Source organism: Mesocricetus auratus, unplaced genomic scaffold (assembly GCF_017639785.1).
Source record: "Mesocricetus auratus isolate SY011 unplaced genomic scaffold, BCM_Maur_2.0 Super-Scaffold_100013, whole genome shotgun sequence".
In the NCBI taxonomy this organism is placed as follows: Eukaryota; Metazoa; Chordata; class Mammalia; order Rodentia; family Cricetidae; genus Mesocricetus; species Mesocricetus auratus.
The window spans coordinates 55,759,488-55,776,176 of NW_024429196.1; the positions used below are offsets into that span (position 1 = coordinate 55,759,488).

Genomic DNA, 16,689 nt, shown 5'->3' on the forward strand with positions numbered 1-16,689 from the left:
GCCAGCTTTGAAGACATATTGAGAGCATATTGAGGCAGGGCTGTTGATAGTTTTTACTCTTTACTCTATGGGGGCCCACCACCCAGCTTCCAAATAAATACAAGACTTATTCTTACTTATGAATGCCCAGCCTTAGCTTTACTTGTTTCTAACCAGCTTTTCTTAACTTAAATTATCCCTTTTGCCTCTGGGCGTTTGTCTTTCTCTATTCTATACCTTTTTTCCTTCTTACTCTGTGGCTTGATGTGTAGCTGGGTGGCTGGCCTTTGATGGCCTCCTCTCCTCCTTTTTTCACTCCTCGGTCTCATTTCCCAGATTTCTACTCCTATTTCTTCTCTCTGCCTGGCAGCCCTGCCTATCCCTCTCCTCATACCTATTAGCCATTCAGTTATTTATTAGAACAATCAGGTGTTTTAGACAGGCAAAGAGGCATAACTTTGCAGAGTTAAACAAATGCAACACAAAAAATGCAACACATATTTGCATCATTAAACAAATGTTCCACAACATAAACAAATGTAACACACCTTCAACTAATTATTCCACAACACTGGGCCACATAACAGTCTATCTGAAAATAAAAATTAAAAAAGAGTGGGACATGTGGTGGTGAATATTTTAATTTTATTTTTGTACTGAAGTGTTTCCATCTGTACTGTCTACTCATCATTTCATGCTTTCGGTAGCACCTAGGACATCATAACAATGTTTGTCACTATAACATGTTATCTTCACTGGTGGTTCCTTGTTCCAAGCTTACGAACTATTTTCAAGTGTGTGTCTCTCTGCCATAAGCTTCAGGGAAGAGCCTCAGTACTTGTCTCACACATTTTCTTTTCATATGATTTCCTGCCCATGTCTTTGGCTGCCAGGAGTCTTCCCACCATGTCCGCAAAGCTCCTTGACCTTCCATTGCCAATGACCTTGGTTTCCTCTTCACTTACTCACTCAATAGACCATCTGTGGTTTAGAGATCAGCACTGCTTGTCTTGCTGTACCTTCAAAATGTCCAATTCTAAATCCACTCTGCCTTCTTAAGCCACAGTTCTCTTTACTTCCATATAACCTTCACTTCACACACAGCAAAGTCTGATCTGCTAACCCCTCCTTACTGCTGTCTCTGATTCGGTGTGTCCTGGGTCCTGGCTTACCTTGCCATTGCTCTCCTCTTTACTCCTTGCTTTTACTCTGGAAACCACCCTGTCCACAGAAGCACCACACTTTGGTGTCATACAGCAAAGTGACCAAGGACATGGGTTCAAGGCATGGCTATCTATATGAACATTTTGGTACTTCCATGGACCAGCTAAACAACCTTGGGGGAGGGTACTTATTCTCCCCAGATGTTAAACAGCTTTAGGGTGTACTAGTATGATAGCCTCTAACACCATGTTACGATGAGAAATGTGGTTTTCTTTTTACTGGAAACTGTCTATTAGTCCACTAAGAGTCTCTGTGTTAACTTAAACTCATATATACAAATATGGTTGAAAGTGAACTTTATGAGTAACAACAAGTACTCCCATCACTTAAGAAATGCCACGCATTTTGGGAGTTCTGCACCATAAGTTTGGGGGGGAAAAGTGCAAAGATGGTCCTGAAATACAATGGTTCAACTTCAACTATTTCATCTTCTATGCATTTGGTAGATATATATGGTCAATACATACCCTGCTTGGACTCTCTTCCATGCTAGCAGAATGAGCTCCGCTTCTTTCTGTGTGTCTCAAGCAAGCCATGCCTGGACTGGGGTGTACAGAGATTAGCTGGATTTTCTACTGATAATATTTTCACCTTGCAGTTTGTTTTTCAGGACTTAATGCCACCCTAGGTGGATGCACTTTTGTATGTCTTCCCACTGCTTAGACCAGTAGTTTCCAAACTTGTTTAGCCATGACCTTCGTTAGCTGGGAAGTAAATATGTTGCAGCTCCCAACTGAGTCCACAGACCTCACCCACAGATACACATGCATTTTCATACTTGTAACTGGACTAGAAGCTGTAGAGAATGGTATGCCACATCACTTGTATGTAATGAGTGATATTTTCAATTCATTCTTACTACGACTAACTATTTTTTCTGTCAAAGGTAGCTGGATAAGGGCCTTCCAATTAGCCATCCATGTCATATTGTGAAGTTGAGCTCTAGTCAATAAGATGAGATACAGTCACTACCTATATCAGAGATAAAAGACAGAGGCCAATTTGGTGAAAGTGTGTGCCATCACAGTTTGGGTCCTGGTGCATCCTTTTTGCAGAAAGAAGAACTACCTTGCCCAATTACTTTGGCTCTGTTAAAGCAAAAGTTAATCTATAAGCCCCACTTGCCCAAGAACAGGTAACTTCCTGGAATGCTAGGAGCTGTGGTTCTTGGTAAATAACAAGCCACATGTTTATTTTTCACCTAAACAAGTTTATTTGCACCAGATGAGCTTGATTGGATGTACACAGAGGTGCCTAAGAGGGAAACACATTAGGATGCATGCTTGCACCTGATTGGACCTGATGGGAAATATGGTGGCCCTGTGATTGTGCCCTTTGAAGCTTCTGTAAAATGTGACTCATGGCCAGTTCCTGAGAACTCCAAAATGGACCTAGCCAGGGTCCATCATCCTAGCCAGTATTTAATTAATGCTTGCTTCAAATTTGGCTCAAAATTGTGGAACTGGCTTTTCTCTTATGATTCTCAGGTTTAACAATTCCTGTGTTCCTTTGTGCTGCACCAAGATTATTCAACACAAATACATTCATTCCTGTTCCATTTCAGACATTTGAAATGCTCATTTTAGCCCATGATACAGATTTCCTGATCTATTATTGTGTCATAGACAAAGTTTGCAAAGGCTGTTTTCAGTAGCCAAGATCAGTTTAGGCCTTTTGTTGAGAGATAGATGAGACACTTTTTGATGAGACGCAGAGAGATGCTTCTGCATAGGAAAGGTGACTCCTGGGCTCTGAGGAAAAGGGAGAACTCATGAAGGGAACAGTACTCCATGGGTACCAGAAGACACAAAATAGAACAAGAGCAGATGGTCCAGAGGAAACCTGTAGTCATCTCCTCTTATGGTCAGTGACATATTCTAAGATAACCCCCAAGTCCCTGCGTGAGGGAGCAGGGTACCCAAAACTATACATGCTGTATATTCTCCTACACACACACACACACACACACACACACATATATATGTATATATGTATATATATATATATCTACAATGAAACAATTTATAAATTAAACACAGGAAGAGATTAACAATAATCATTAATAATAAAATACATCATTTGTAGTAATACATTCTAACCAGACAGGCAGATGTGGTCTTTTAAAATACCTTATTATATACTATGGGCTTTAGTTGTCTCACTATTTTTTTAAGTCAAGAACTCTTTCTTCCCTTTTCACTTAGAGAAAATACTGAGTGATTTCTCTGCCACATCAGAACTACCAGTGTCTTAGTTAGGGTTCTATTGCTGTGAAGAGACACCATGACCACAGCAACTCTTATAAAGGAAAACATTTAACTGAGGTGGTGGCTTACACTTTCAGAGGTTCAGTTCATTATCGTCATGTCAGGGAGCATAATGGCATACAGGTAGGCATGGAGCTGGCTACATCTTGATCAGAAGGCAACAGGAAATAGTCTCAGACACTGGATAGTACCTTGAACATAGGAAACCTCAAAGCCCGCCCCCACAGTGACACACTTCCTTCAACAAGGGCACACATCCTAATAGTGCCACTCCCTATGAGATTATGGGAGCCAGTTACATTCAAACTACCACATTCCACTCCCTGGCCCCCATAAGCATGGAACAACATCATAATTCAAAATGCATTGAGTCCAACTTCAAAAGTCCCTATAGTTTATCACAGTCTTTTTTTTTCTCATTAAACTTGTATTTCAATGGGTCTCAAAATTCTATGACAGATTTTTGGTCAAGTTTTTTCGATTAAAAAGTAGTGGTTTTGAAAACTAATAAAACTGTCACACACAAAAAAAATGGTCCACAAAGCATTCTCCTTTCCTCCCGAAGGTTTTCTGATGCATTGTAATTATTAACCAGTCTTTCACTATTAAACTTAAATGACCAATTGAGACAAACAGTTCTCAGACCGTTCTTCCATCACTGATTAAGACTGGGGTGGCAGGTGTTAGAGATAATATTCATTTAGCCTTCTGAGCTTTCTGGGCAGACGTAGTAACCTTGCCAGCTCCAGCGGCCTTCTTGTCCATAGCTTTGATGACACCCACAGCAACTGTCTGCCTCATGTCATGAACAGAGAAACTACCCATTGGAGGATAGTCAGAGAGGCTCTCAACACACATGGGCTTTCCAGGAACCACATCATGATGGCTGCATCACCAGATTTCAAGAATTTAGGGCCAGAACAGCAATCAATCTTTTCTTTAAGCTCAGCAAACTTGCATGCTATGTGAGCTGTGTGACAGTCCAGTACAGGAGCATAGCCAGCACTAATTTGGCCTGCATGGTTCAGGATAATCACCCGAGCAGTAAAGCCAGCAGCTTCCATTGGCGGGTCATTTTGGCCGTCACCAGCAACATTGCCACGTTTAATGTCTTTGACAGACACGTTCTTTACACTGAAGCCCACGTTGTCTCCAGGAAGAGCTTCACTCAAAGCTTCATGGTGCATTTCAATAGACTTTACTTCTGTTGAGACATTGACTGGAACAAAGGTAACCACCATTCCAGCAGTCTCCACTCGGCCCACAGGAACAGTCCCAATACCACCAATTTTATAGATATCCTGGAGAGGCAGTTGTCAGTGGGACAAGTTGGTGGCAGGATACAATCCAAAGCTTTCAGCAGTGTGGTACCACTGGCACCGCCATCTTTACAGGTGACTCTCCATCCCTTGAACCAAGACACATTAGCTCTAGACCAGCATGTTGTCACCGTTCCAACCAGAAATGGGCACAAATGCTCCTGTGTCAGGGTTGTAGCCAGTTTTCTTAATGTAGGTGCTGACTTCCTTCACAATCTCCTCGTATCTCTTCTGGCTGTAGGGTGGCTTGGTGGAATCCATTTTGTTGACACCAACAATTAGCTGTTTCTCACCCAGGGTGTAAGGCAGAAGGGCATGCTCACGGGTCTGCTCATTCTGGAGATACCAGCCTCAAATTCACCAACACCAGCAGCAACAATCAGGACAGCACAGTCAGCCTGAGATGCTCCAGTAATCATGTTTTTGATAAAGTCTGTGTGTCGTGGGGCATCAATGATCATCACATAGTATTTGCTGGCCTCAAATTTCCACAGGGAGATGTCAATTAGTGATACTATGCTCACACTCAGCTTTCAGTTTGTCCAAGACCCAGGCATACTTGAAGGAGCCTTTTCCCATCTCAGCAGCCTCCTTTTAAAACTTTTCGATGGTTCGTTTGTCAATTCCACCACATTTGTAGATCAGGTGGCCGGTTGTAGCCGACTTGCCTATGTGTCCTGTAGTGAGCCCATGTTCGCAGTTGCGGTGCTACAACACTTCACAATGATCAAGCAAAGGGCTAAGGATGTAAATGAAGACAAAGACAGCGGCTCATTTTTACAAGGAGAATGGAGTTTATTTTAACAAGGGTGGAGCCTTATACACCAAAGGCAGGCATGGTGGAAAAACACCAAGGTCAGAAGCCTGTGTTACCAGGGCCCTCCAGCAAAGGGTAGACCAAAACCAGGAATTAGCATTTAGACAATAAGGATGGACAGAAAACAGGAACTTGAATGTAGGCCTTACTGGGAGGAGGGGACGAGAAGTGTTTTGCTAGAAGCTCCTAGTACAAGCAGGTCAACAGACTCCCATGGGGGAAGGGTGCAACAGTGTCTAATGACAATGATGTTGATGAGTCTTTTCCTTTTCCATGCTGGATTTGAATTAGCGGTGGTTTTCCTAACACCTGCTTTCTGATGGCAAACCCGTTACAAAAATGCAGTTTATCACAGTCTTAACATTGTTTAAAATTTCAAAATCTCTTCTGAGATTCATTCAATATCATAATTGTGATTTCCTATAAAATCAAAATAAAAAAACAGATCACATTCAGGATATGTATTATATTCCAAAACATAGGGAAGAGAGTATAGTGAAGAAATACTGGACTAAAACAAGACCAAAAACCAGCTGGGAAACTCCATCTCCATGTCTGATGTCAAATGAGCTTCAGGTCTCTAGCTCTCTCAGCTTTGTTGACTACAACACACTTCTTTCTCTTGGGCTCCTCCCACTCCCCGTTAGCGGCTATCTCTGCAGGTATTCCTTGACTCTGGATCTCTAACATCTTGGAGTTTCCAAGGCAATCTAGACTTCAACTTTGCAGCTTCATACAATGGACTCTCTAGGCCTCCATTCAAGGACACCCCTGACACATGGCTTTAGGCATGGGGCAAATTCCATAACCGGTTTCTTCTATCCTTAACTCTAAAGCCAGAACCACATGGCCAAAGCTGCCAAGTTCTGCTGCTTGCTGGGGCTGGAGCATGGCCCTCTTGTTCAATTACATCTTCACCAGCTTTCTGTTTTTGATTTTTACCTTCACTGCCTAAGCTTGTCTGCCCTTGATCTTGCTCTGTAGACCATGCTGACCTCAAACTCAGAGATCCACCAGGCTCTGCCTTCCCAGTGCTGGGATTAAAGGTGTGTACTACCACACCCAGTTCTAAACTTTGTTTTAAGTCCATTTCACAAGCTGGAAACTTATTTGTGTGGGATCTTGCCCTGAATTATCATTCCCTTTATTCAATTTCTTAATCCATTTATTACCTTGAACACAGGATTTAGCTCTATTCCACTTCCTGGTATTATTTTTCTCTACAAAATTTACATTTTGTAATTTACCATGCTCAGCTTGCTCTTTTTCATTAGTCATCTTCATTAGTTACTACTAATAACCACATAACAGAGTCTATACTAGTCTGTTTTGAGATCTCCTCTACTAATGGAATGAATCCACAGCTCTTCACTTTAGCCTCAGATAGACTATTCAAACAAGGGCAAAAGGCAGCCATTTTCTTCACCAAAATATGACAAAAAATGATCTCTAGGCAACAGACTAAAATTTTTCTCCTCTGAAACCTCTTGAGTAAGTCCTCAACTGTAGAGTGTAGCCTTCCTACCAGCCTGGTTCCAGTGCCGCATCAGTCCCAAAGGAACACAAAGGAGGCTATATTAATTATGAAACTGTTGGCTGTTTTCTTGGTTTCTTACTGGCTATCTCTGACGTAAGTATTTACTCCATAATTGTTAATCTAAGTATTTCTCTCACCGAGAAAGGGTCCAGACTTCTTACCTCTATGACGGCTATGTCTTGGCTCCCTGTGTTTCTCTTTCCCAGAGTCCTCCTCGACTCTTAGTCCCACCTATCTTGCTTCCCTAATGGCCAACAGTGCTTTAATTGACATATACACAGGACTTCCCCATCACCCAACAGTTTGAATAATTCTTAGCACCACTGTCTTCCATGTTCCTACAAGTATGGCCCATGCCTTGGTTAGTGTTCCTGTTGCTGTAAGGAGACACCGTGACCAGACCATGGCAACTCTTATAAAGGGAAACATTTAATTGAGGTGATAGCTTACAGTTCAGAGGTTCAGTCCATTGGCATCATGGTGGGACATGGTGTCATGCAGGCAGACATGGTGCTGGATACATTTTGATCAGAAGGCAACAGGAAGTGTACTGTAACACTGAGTGAAGTTTAAGCATAGGAAACCTCAAAACCTGCCCCCTCATGACACACTTCCTCCAACAAGCCCATACCTCCTAATAGTGTCAATCCCTATAAGCTTACAGGGGCCAGTTATGTTCAATTACATATAATCACAACCAGTATTGTTTATCTCACACTGAGAAAGACTTCACTTTGTTAACTGAGGTGTCACTACATGATCCATGGATGTCAGTGTATACAGTGTCTACACTGGGCACAAGCATGATTCACACCCTATGGGGACACAGCAGATGGTGAGGGATTCCTTAACTCAAAATAGTATGGCATTTAAAACTTACAGGCTGTTTACTCTTGAAGTCTTCCATTTAATGTTTTCAGACCACAGTTGACAAGAGCAATTAAAACATTGGGAAGTGACACTGTAGACCAGGGTGACTGCTATGTGTCCTTTTCAAACAACCCTCACAAAATTACAAAGTCATGTTTTCTATATCATCTCTTATTTGGGGATCCTAAAATGATACACAGAGACACCCTTAGGCTCACACCTGCCCTCATGTTTGTTTGCTGATGAGCTGGCCAGAAGGTTACTGACCAGAAGACAGGCTACAAAGAGAAGGTCCTGTCCTGCACTGAAGAGTGAGTCCTGCAGCCTCATTCTGGCTAAAAGAGGAAGAGCTGTTCCTGGGAGGATGGTGAAGGCTTTGTTCTTAAGAGATGCAGAGACTGGCCCTGTGGATGAGACAGATGTTCTTTGTTATTCTGCAGCACGTGGGCCTTCCATTTCCTCCTCCTTCCCTGGGTTAAACTGCCTTGGCATCATCTCACTTGTCCTAATGGTCCATGTTTAACATCTGTGTGGTTACATATGGGGCATGCTCATTTGTGGGCTTATGGAGCTTGAATCACATTAGGACAGGACTCGATGCCCACACAGGAAGAAAATGAGCTGGGCACAGCTGTAGTGCAAAGTAGGTCAGTTCACAGAGCACAGGAAGTCATCAAAGCAATGGGAAATTAGGGACAAAGTTCTAACTAACTGTCCCAGAAAATGGTCTAACCTGTTCCCTTTTGAGACTTCTCTAGAGTTTTTACATACTTTTAAACTGACATTTATAAAGCTTTATTTTGCACTTTGTAAGTCTAACACACGTTTGTTACAAAGAATTTTTCAAATCCAGAGAAGGAAACATCACTCACAGACCAGGAAGCATGTATTATCATTTTTGACAGTATTTCCTTCTAATCATTTTGATCATGGATGCTTGTGTGTATATGATATATATTTTTGTCATTAAACTATATATATAATTTTTTAATTTTTAAAAGTGCATCACTCTTCTGATATACTCATGTGCAAAGCCCTTCTCACCTCCCTATCACTCCAGCATGTTGGAATGCCTGAACATACCTGAATGACAGCTCCGTGTAAAGACAGCTTTGTCCATGCCTCCCCACCTTGAGGCAACCTTCAAATGGAAAGAACTCAAGGTGCTAAGATCTTGCAGCACCTTTTCATGCACCAGGTTTTCCGGGCCAGACAAGGGAACCAATGTAAAGCCTTTCCATATTCCATGGAAGCACTCCATCTGAGGGCCTGAAACAATCTGGAAAGCCTGTGTGCAGTGCCCGCCTCTTGTGCTCTTGCAGTTAGGGCTACCATGTAGAAACCGAGAAGATGATGGAGACATCCTGGATCCTGTCATCAAAAGGAACCCAGCTGCAGGGACCACACTAGAAGAGGAGCCCTAATGGAAAGAGGAGAAGACTTGGGTGTCTAGCAGTTAACTATCTGTCCACAGGATGCTTCCTGCTCAGATGAGAGCCCTACAGACTTAGAAAGGATTCCTTCCCAAAGCACAGTCCTCCAAGACTCTGTGTTTCCCTGCAGAGGTGAAACATGAAGGGTCTTTTCTGTATCCTGGGTCTCCCTCCCAAAGCCCCCACTTAGATGTGCTTGCAATGGCACAGAGAAACTGCCAAACTAGACTGCTCCTTGGGTGGAAAGAAAGGCTTATTGTGGGCCAAACTGCCAAAACCATCTCTTGGGGTGGGGTGGGGGCATGATAGAGTAGAAAAATAGTGGAAAAGTAAACAGATTGTATCTGACAGTCATCAGGGTAAGGATCTGAGCAGACACAGGTTGTCCATTGCCCTGAAACTAGAATCCCTTGCCTGACACAGTTGGCCTTTGGGGCAAGGTTAGAGGAGGTTGCTGGAGGATTGAGGGTAATTCTTGGTAAACTGAAATCTGCCTTTGGGCTTGTTTAACTGTCCTTCTCTTTAGGGCAATGTTACCAATGCTGCCATTTTTTTTTGGGTGGGGTGGACTTTGGACCTAAAAAGAAGCTATGTCAGCACGCAGTTTACAAGCTTCAGACTTAACCCCATGTTACCACTGAGCTTTAGAGATGATTTTCAAGACAGTGAACAACTAGGTTTATCCAGCATGTAAAGTCACTGATAAAAATCATGTGCTATCAGTCATGAAGTATCAGAAAGAATTACTTTGTTCTTCAAAGCTTACTTCCATCTTTGCACAGTCATTTCCCTCCAGTGTCCTCTGTGTGCCAGATTAACTGGGTCAGATGGGTCACTGTGATTTGTGTTGTTCAAAAGTGATTCTAATCTCCACCAGAGTTGCCTTAACCCTGATAGTATAGGAAACTAACAGTACCCTTGATGTCAACTTTCAGCAGGTAGCTAAAAAGAAGGAAATGAAATCAAACTGCTGTCATTGTCTTCAGGATAAAAATTATAGCTGTGTTCCCTCTTTTGTCATTTTCATACGATTCCACACGGTGAGAATTTCTGTTGTAAATTAGGTCTTTGAAAGAGGCATCAGAATACAGTGTATAAGGGCCTGGGTGTCTCTCGTGCAAAACTTATACTGTTTGGATCTTTGTGGTCTCCACAGCCTCGTGTTTTGAATGCTTGTTGCCTGGTGCCTTGGGGGGGGGTAGAGTCTTGTTGGTAGAAGTAGGTCAATAGGCACAGGCCTTTGAAGGCTTGAACTGCTTCTAGTTCCAGCCTGTTTTCCCTTTGCTTCTTGATCAGACATACCTTCTCACTGCCACATCTTCCCTCCCATGAAGGACATGAAGTCACTGAAAACAGGAGCTGAGATAAATCCTTTGTGCCTTCAAATATTTCTTCTGGGCACTTTGGTCACAGAGATGCTTTCGTAACTAATGTAGAAACCAATGCCAACTGGACGATGAACTAATGGCTCCCAAAATTTAGTGAGCTTGAGTCCCAGGAAAACACTTCAAAATCTATGACCCTACAGGATCCCCACTCCGGGAACTCAGTTCAGACCTACAAATGGTTTTACTGCACATGTGTGAGGTCTAGTCTCTGAGAAACACTGGGGTAAATGAAAGCAAAAACTGCTGCCTGTTAGTCTTGGTGAAGAGAAAGACGATGAAAAGTGGAGGCAGGAAATAGAGAACTCAAAGAGAGAAAACCAGCAATCATGGGTGTGGGAGAGAGGGGTGACATTGTATGACTGTCCTTCAAGTTTTAAAGAATGGAAAGGGGTGTGTGTGTGTGTGTGTGTGTGTGTGTGTGTGTGTGTGTGTGTGTGTGTGCTGAAATGCGTGGGCCAGGAGCAAAGGAAAGGATGGAGATGGCAGACTGAAAGATGTCCCCTGTAACGAGTGTCTAGAGGAGGGCAACAGACCTGAGACCCAGCTCACCCTAGTATATGACCAGTCAGTTTTGCAGAGGATGAAGGACATTCTGCCCTTAAATCTGAAAGAAGCCAAACAAACCTTTTGAGCTAAGACAAAAAGGGTGCCTGGTGTCCTGTGTGTGTAACAGTATTGCCTTTCTAAAGTGATGCTTAACAGTTAGGCTTTGGTTGGCAGGTTACCATGGGAGGGGAGACAAGCTCCAGTGTCAAAGTGCAGATGGTACTAGCTTCTAAGAAGAGATGGTCTCTCTGCACAAGAGAGATTACTCCATCTTCTTACCCAAATAGAGCAGCAGGAGAGTGTACATATTGTATGTATTTATTACCATGTAAATTTACATTTTCTTTCCAGAAAATTTAAAAAGTAGAGATAAGTAGAGGGAGAGTCACTCATTGTCCTACCACCAAGAATTGGGTATGTTACTTATTAACATTTTGAATCAAATGATTGATTGATCTAAGTACTGAGACTAGATCACATGCTGGGCAAGCATGCTGTATCACCAGCTCTCTCTTCACTTGTTTCCTTCGGAAAGGACCTCATTCAATTGGCAAGTCTAGCCTTGAACTCACTCTGTAGCCAAGGATAGTCTTCAACTTTCAATTATGCTGCCTCAACCTCCAAAGTATCTGTGATTACAGCCTGAATCTGGTCATGGGCCTGACTGGCCATGCATGATAATTAACAGTTATGAAGAAGTCCTGTGGGTTAAAAGACATTTACTGGTGTTCTGAGCTTCTGCCTATCAATGCTAGTCACACTCAGAGATCAGTTGAAAGCAAAAGCATCATCAGGTACTGCCAAATAGTCTCAGGATGTTGGGGTGAAACACTAAGATCCACTCCCTTAGACTCCTGAGCTTGCTAGCTCAGGGAAGAATTGGCCACAAAGTCATGTGACATTCACACAGCCATGCAGAGAGAACTAGTGACCCCTAGATAAGGACTGATACCAATTTGCTGTCTTTGTGTAGGGACAAGCTAGATTCTTCTGCCCTATCTCCAGGTGATGGTGTGCTTTTTCAAAACCAACAGCAAATTTCATGGAAGACCCCAAACTGGGACCACCCAGGAAAAAAAAGCTCATTTTCCTTGTTCATGAAAACTGAGGAGCGATTAATTATTTTGCTTTAAAATCCATTGGATTAAAAGAGGTTAGCTTAATTGATTTCATTGTTAAGTAATAAACTGTCATCAAGTTCCTCATACAATATTCAATATTTATCTGTTTATTTTTCTTATATTTTCACTAAGCAAGTCTGAATATTTTTCACACATATTTGTACCTCTCACTAACAAAGGTGTCCAGTCCACCTGCCTCTGTATTTCAGAAGTTTTACATCTGTTGATTCAACCTATCAAGCATCCAAAATAGTCCCCACTCCAAATCTTTTCATCTGTTCTTAACAGGTGCAGGCATCTTCTTGACACTATTCCCTAAAGGAGGCAATGTGACAACTGCATACAGCATCATGCATTAGCAGTCACCCAGGGTTTCTTAAAGCTTGTGGAAGGTATATGTACAATTGAGGCAAACACTATAATATTTTATGTAAGGAACGTGAACATCTTTGGATTTGGATGACCTCAGGGGAACCTTGGAACCAGTGGGCCAAAGAAACCACAGGATAACTATATTATCCTTCTTGATATTTGATACTGACCATATTGCAGTCAAGATGAAAATCTTGTTTCTTCCTTTGAGATTGTTTCTCTAGGGCTGAATAAAAAAGAAAAATTAAGATCACCATGACTGCTTGATTATTACATAAAACTATCTTGTAGAATGAAATTATCTGTAACCTTTGGATTTGTGACTAGGCAATGTAGTTAGGTCCCTGAGGTGTGGGGTACAAAGAGGTACTGGTCCAAAGTGAGTCTTCACAGTTGCATTCTGGTTTGCAGGAACTAAGCTCCTGTTCCCACCCCTCTCTCCTTGACAAAGCTCACAGACAACTAATGACACATTTTAGAGGAGTGTGAGCTCTGCTCAGCCATATATCATGACTGAGAAATCTAATTCAGACTAATTATATATGGGCCTGACCTGTCTCTACAGGTTTCAAAAGGTCTGCATGTGACTTACCATATATAAAACCAAACCAAGATGCTTTTCATCTCAGCAGGCTGTGCTTGCTGCTTCTGCAGTGAGCCATGTGTTAAAATGGAAAAGTCAAATTTGTAAATGACAATCTGAAGCCACCACTATGGCCCTTTCCATTCGTTGGCATTGCCTGATGAGGTTGGTTTGTGTCCATACATTAGTTAAGTGTCAAGCCCAAAAGAAGCTGAGGACAAATGGCTGAGCTGCCTATTAGCATATCAAAGCATATGCTGGCCTCCAGGCTCTCTCAGCATCAGAAAAAAGTACCGATTACAGAGCCCATGCTGGCATCCTGACTCCTCTCAGCTCTTTTCACCCTGCTAGCTACCCTAAACTCCAGCTCACCGGCTTCCCTCCCCACAGCTTCTCATTCTTACATATAACCCTGCCATTTTGCCCTCTCTCTTGGTTCTCTTCAGCTCTTTCTCTTGGCTCTCTCTTCACTTTTCTCTCTCTCTCTCTCTTCCCTTCTTCTCCCCCCCCCCTCCTTTCATGGCCTGATCCAGTCTGCTGGCCATGTTGAGTGTGCTACTTTCTCTCCCTGCTCTGGACTCTTCGGATGCCTCTGGAAGAAACCATGCCCTCATTGGAAGGAGCAGTCATTTCCTCACCTTATATATCTGGTGCTGAGATCCCCACTTTATACATCTGATGCTGAAACACCTCCCCCTTTATACAATAAGGTAATTAGGAGATTTTATTTTTTGTTGTGTGATATTTCACCAGGGCACAATGCCCTCCCTATATTTTCCTTCAGTAGCAACCAAGAGCCATTAGAGTTGCTCTGATTTTTTAATATTGTCAACAAAAATGTATTATTACATTTTTTGCTAGTATCGACACATATATGATCCCATTAGCAATTTTTTTTGCTGGTTTTAGAATTTCTAGTTTTATAAATGTAAATGCCCTGCCGGTGAATTCTGAGGTTGATTAAGGGAGAGGAAACTGGAAACCAGAGGTCAAAGAACAATAGATTCCTGTTTCCTTGGTTCACTTTAATGTTCTGCAGCCAACAGACTGCCTCCGGCAATTATTTGAGGCCAATAAGAAAACCTCCCTTAGACTGTCCTAGAATAAGCAAGGAGCACTGCCAGGCCTTTTGTTTGTTTATACTGTCAGTGAGCATTCTCTATCAAAGTGATAAAGAATTTTAAAAAGCTTTATTGGGAGGTTTAGGAATTGCAATTTGGCAGATTCAGGTTTGGGCAAAGCTCAAAGTAAGTGTGTTCCAAAGAGGAGAATGAAGGGTTTGTGTTTAAGAAAGAAACCTAAGTCATCAGTTCAGGGAAACATCAAATCCATGAGTCCACAGCCTATCAGTCAGCTTGGGGCTATAGCTGCAGGCAGCTGCAGGGGAAGTGGACTTAAGTAGAGTGTTAGGGTGATTTTTTTCTGTAGGCCTCCCACACCCCCACCACTTAGATACACACACACACACACACACACACACACACACACACACACAGAGTCCATCTTGAGTAGAATTTCCCATGACTCATAGCATCCTCCCACCTAGTCTATAGGAAGGTAATAGGCGCTATTCTCACATTCCAGGAAAGGAAACTTGAGTTATCCACAGATTTAGAAACCAGACTTCTAAGCATTTGAAACCGGATCAACTGCAGGCTTACTGCATTGCTAGCGGCTATGCTTAACCAAGTAGAAGGCTTTCCCACTCTCATTCTTTAGAGCTCTTGCTGAAAGCATCAGAAAACAGCCTTGGCCAAGACAAGCAAAGGAGAATTTACAGAAAGGCAAAGGGGTGGGGGGGATCATGGAGGATGTCTGTACAGCTGACAGAATCAATAGAAGATGGATGGACCAAGTCAGGAGCTGACACAGTCCAGAGAAGCACTGAGCATCCAGGCTTAGGCTTTGCTTCGAAAAATGACCCCAGGCGCCAACCTTCCTCGGGGGCTAGAGCCCAGAAGACGCATCTGAAGTACTTGCCATGCTTGTCCGTGTGGGCACGCCCTGCAATAAGAAAACCAGTTAAACCCTTTTTGCTTCTCTACTGGGAAAGAGGCCCCTAGATTTACCATCTCCCTGCCACAGTACAGGGTAATTAAAGACATGAATGGCAGGAGTAAAACAAGTTAAATATCCCAAATTCTAGCAGCCTGCTTTATGAAAAGCTGTGGAACTGAGCTGCGGTGCAACAGAGGCAGACCTCACCCACCTCCCAGCTACCACAAACTCCACCAGGGATGGAGGTTTAATCCTGATTGTTAACTTGATGGGTTTAGAATAACCATGGATATACGCCTTGGGGCATGTCTGGGAGTGGTTTCTAGACTGGGTTAGCTGAGATGAGAAGGCCCATGTTAAATATGGGTAACACCATTCCATGGGCTGGGATCCAAGACTGAATAAAAGGGAGGATGTGCAGGCCAGACAGGGGGATCTCTGAATAAAAGCACTGGTTGGACAAGCCTGGCAACCCGAGTTACATCCTGGACCCAAAGGTGAGAACAAGGACCGAACTCCTCAAAATTGTCATCTGACCTCCGCAGGCACACCATAGTACATGCACACCTGCACTCACAAACACTGAACAAATGTGCACACATGTAAACACACACACATACACACAAAATACGCATACGCTAATAATAAATTTAAAAAATTGAAGGAGAAAGTGAACTGAATACTAGCATTTCCTGCTCCCTCCCCCTTCCTCTCTCTCCTTCCTCCCTTTGCCCTTTCTCCACCCTCAAGGAGGCAATGTGACTAATTTTTTTGGAACCTCCAACTCACTCCTGCTTAATTCTGAAAACCCCATTCCTCTCTCTCTCTCTTTCTCTCTCCCTCTCTCTCTCTCTTACCCTCTCTCCCCAAACTCTGCCCACTCAGAGTCTCCAAACAAAGGGAAGGCACCAAAAAGTCCAGTTTTGCATTCTAGGTGGCTACCACAACTTCATCCCCTGAAGTTGCCAGCCACCCAAGTCTCCATCTAAAGCAATCAGCTTTTGACTGTACTTGGGCACAAACCCAGTTTGTGACTGACACATCAGCAAATCTCATCTACAACTATATAATCTTCCTGATTTAGTTTGGGTGTGCAGTTTCTCTGGCCTCCATCTCTGGGACAGGAGGACCCACCTGGGAGTTGCTTTGCTCAAATAAAACTGTTGTTATGCTTGATCTGGCTTGCTGTGTCAGCAGAGAAAACTGTTATTGGGGGACAGAAAGCCTATTAGTGA

At 42.9% G+C, this 16,689-nt stretch overlaps 1 pseudogene; it reads right to left on the reverse strand.

Annotated features, from left to right (window-relative positions):
• Positions 1-4,066: 4,066 nt before the first annotated feature.
• LOC101841951 lies at positions 4,067-9,133 on the reverse strand (annotated as a pseudogene).
• Positions 9,134-16,689: the final 7,556 nt, after the last annotated feature.